Source organism: Myotis brandtii, unplaced genomic scaffold (assembly GCF_000412655.1).
Source record: "Myotis brandtii unplaced genomic scaffold, ASM41265v1 scaffold392, whole genome shotgun sequence".
Lineage (NCBI taxonomy): Eukaryota > Metazoa > Chordata > Mammalia > Chiroptera > Vespertilionidae > Myotis > Myotis brandtii.
Window position 1 is genome coordinate 41,909 of NW_005365028.1, and position 3,653 is coordinate 45,561.

The following is a 3,653-nucleotide window of genomic DNA, read 5'->3' on the forward strand; positions in this document are numbered from 1 at the left end:
TACAACGCTGGCAAAAAGTTGAAAACAGACCTGACTTGGTAGCCAGAGTTTTTAATATTAAGCTGAATTCTCTTTTAAAAGATATCTGTATATAAGAAGTATAGATATATAAACAGCCAACATCAGAGCACTTAAATATATTAAGCAAAAACTGACAGATCTAAAGGAAGAAATAGACAATTATACAATAATAGTAGGAGAATCCAGTACCTTAGTTTCTGCAATGGATGTCTCATTCAGACAGAAAATCAAGAGTGAAATGTCACAAAGGATCATACTCCACATCAAATGGACTTACGAGACATGAAGAGCATTCCATCCAAAAGTAGCAGAATAGGTAAATGAGAGAACCAAGTTGGTGGCATAGGTAAATGCCAGTACTCGCTGCCTCCCACAACCATATAAAAATTACAACTAAAATACAAACAGCCATTATTCAGAACCACCTGAAATCTGGATGAAAGGAAGTCTTACAACTAGAGAAGTAAGAAAGCACATGGAGACTGGTAGGAGGGGTGGAGGCACGGAAAGAAATGATCCAACACCCACATGTGGCACTTTTTAAAAAAATATATTTTATTGATTTTTTACAGAGAGGAAGGGAGAGGGATAGAGAGTTAGAAACATTGATCAGCTGCCTCCTGCACACTCCCTACTGGGTATGTGCCCGCAACCAAGGTATATGCCCTTGACCGGAATCGAACCTGGGACCCTTGAGTCTGCAGGCCGACGCTCTATCCATTGAGCCAAACCGGTTAGGTCATACCTGTGGCACTTTTTAAATCAATTGGGATATCTCAGGTGCAGAAACCTCCCATGAGAAAAAAGGGGTCCGAACACCACACCATACCCCAGCCCAGGGTTTTAGATCTTGTAAGAGAAGTCTGCATAACTTCAGGCTTTAAAAACAGCAGGGTGCCCTAACTGGTTTGGCTCAGTGGATAGAGCTTCGGCCTGCAGACTGAAGGATCCAAAGTTCGATTCTGGTCAAGGGCATGTACCTTCGTTGCGGGCACATCCCCAGTAGAGGGTGTGCAGGAGGCAGCTGGTCGATATTTCTCCCTCATTGATGTTTCTAACTCTCTATCCCTCTCCCTCTCTGTAAAAATATCAATAAAAAAAATAAAAATAAAAAAAATAAAGTACTACATTTTAATTACGTGACTTTTTAAGAGTGGCAATTAGAAATCTTTGAAAAATCAATTTAAAAATTAAGACTGGGGTTTTTAAGTTTTGCAATAACTCCTCAAATCTATTTATTTATTTATTTATTTATTTAATATATATTTTATTGATTTTTTACAGAGAGGAAAGGAGAGGGATAGAGAGTTTGAAACATCAATGAGAGAGAAATATCGATCAGCTGCTTCCTGCACACCCCCAACTGGGGATGTGCCCGCGGCGACGCTCTAATCAACTGAGCTACCCAGCCAGAGTTGTGGTTATATTAAAAAAAAAATCTTTTAGAAATACTTTAAAAAATGTATGGATTAAATGATGTTACTTCTGGGATTTGCTTCAAAACCATCTGGTATGGCTTTTTCACAATGGGTTTGCCGCCAGAACACAGGTGTCATGAAAACCACCATTAACTCAAACCCAAGATGGGAAAGGAAAAGACTCACATCAACATCGTCGTCATTGGACACGTAGATTCCGGCAAGTCTACCACTACTGGCCATCTGTTCTACAAATGTGGGGGCATCGACAAAAGAACCATCGAGAAATTTGAGAAGGAGGCTGCTGAGATGGGGAAGTATGCCTGGGTCTTGGATACACTGAAAGCTGAACGGGAGCAAAGTATCACCATTGACATCTCCCAGTGGAAATTTGAGACCAGCAAGTATTATGTGACCTTCATTGATGCCACAGGGCACAGAGACTTCATCAAAAAAATGATTGCAGTCACATCTCAGGCTGACTGTGCTGTCCTGATTGTTGTTGCTGGTGTTGGTGAATTTGAAGCAGGTATCTCCAAGAATGGATAGGTATCTCCTTCTGGCCTACACACTGGGTGTGAAACAGCTGATTGTTGGTGTTAACAAAATGGATTCCACTGAGCCACCTTACAGTCAGAAAAGATATGAGGAAATTGTTAAAGAAGTCAGCACCTACATTAAGAAAATTGGCTACAACCCTGACACAGTAGCATTTGTGCCAATTTCTGGTTGGAATGGTGATAACATGCTGGAACCAAGTGCTAATATGCCTTGGTTCAAGGGATGGAAGGTCACCCATAAAGATGGCAATGCCAGTGGAACCACGCTGCTTGAAGCTCTGGATTGCATCCTGCCACCAACTCGTCCAACTGAAAAGCCCCTGCTTCTGCCCCTCCAGGATGTCTACAAAATTGGTGGTATTGGTACTGTCCCTGTGGGCCGAGTGGAGACTGGTGTTCTCAAGCCCGACATGGTGGTCACCTTTGCTCCAGTCAATGTTGCAACTGAAGTAAAGTCTGTTAAAATGCACCATGAAGCTTTGAGTGAAGCTCTTCCCGGGGACAATGAGCTTCAACGTCAAGAACGTGTCTGTCAAAGATGTTCGCCATGGCAATGTGGCTGGTGACAGCAAAAATGATCCACCAATGAAAGCAGCTGGCTTCACAGCTCAGAGGATTATCCTGAACCACCCAGGCCAGATCAGTGTTGGATATGCACCTGTGCTGGATTGTCACACAGTTCACATTGCTTGCAAATTTGCTGAGCTGAAGGAGAAGATTGATTGTCGTTCTGGGAAAAAGCTAGAAGATGGCCCCAAGTTTTGGAAATCTGGTGATACTGCCATTGTTGATATGATTGCTGGCAAGCCCATGTGTGTTGAGAGCTTCTCTGACTACTCTCCTCTGGGCCATTTCGCTGTTCGTGACATGAGACAGACAGTTGCTGTGGGTGTCATCAAAGCAGTGGATAAGAAGGCAGCTGGAACTGGCAAAGTCACCAAGTCTGCCCAGAAAGCTCAGAAGGCTAAATGAATATTATTCCCAACACCTGCCACCCCAGTCTTAATCAGTGGTGGAAGAATGGTCTCAGAACTGTTGTCTCAATTGGCCATTTAAGTTTAATAGTAAAAGACTGGTTAATGATTACAATGCATTAATGCATCGTAAAACCTTCAGAAGGAAAGGAGAATGTTTTGTGGACCATTTGGTTCTTTTGTGTGTATGGCAGTTTTTAAGTTATTAGTTTTTAAAATCTGTACTTTTTAATGGAAACAACATGACCAAAAATCTGTCACAGAATTTTGAGACCCATTAAAATAACAAAGTTTAATGAGAAACCTGTGTGTTCTTTTGGTCAACACTGTAACTTTCTGTTATACTACTTAGGTAAAAGACTTCAGAGTTGCCCATGACCTATTTCCAGTGTTATATCTGCTGATATTTACAATTGGATGGTTCTGTTAACATTTTTTTCTGGGTGGGAACTTCGGGGTTTTTTGTGGGATTTTTTTCCCCACTGAATTGCCTGTCTCTTCATGGTAAAAGCTATGGGAAAGGGGGACTGTTGGTATAACACTAAATAGGTTAGGACAGGTAAGCAAAGAGTAACTTTTTGTTTGTAAGCTAGTTTCGAAAGGCCAAATTCTGTAAAGGCCACATGTTAACATAAAATTTTGTAGTTACATCAATATTGAGTAAATTTGTTGGTATGTCA

At 41.4% G+C, this 3,653-nt stretch overlaps 1 pseudogene; it reads left to right on the top strand.

The window, feature by feature from the left end:
* The first annotated feature begins 1,544 nt into the window (after positions 1–1,544).
* Positions 1,545–3,088, top strand: LOC102256608 (annotated as a pseudogene).
* The last annotated feature ends 565 nt before the right edge of the window (positions 3,089–3,653 follow it).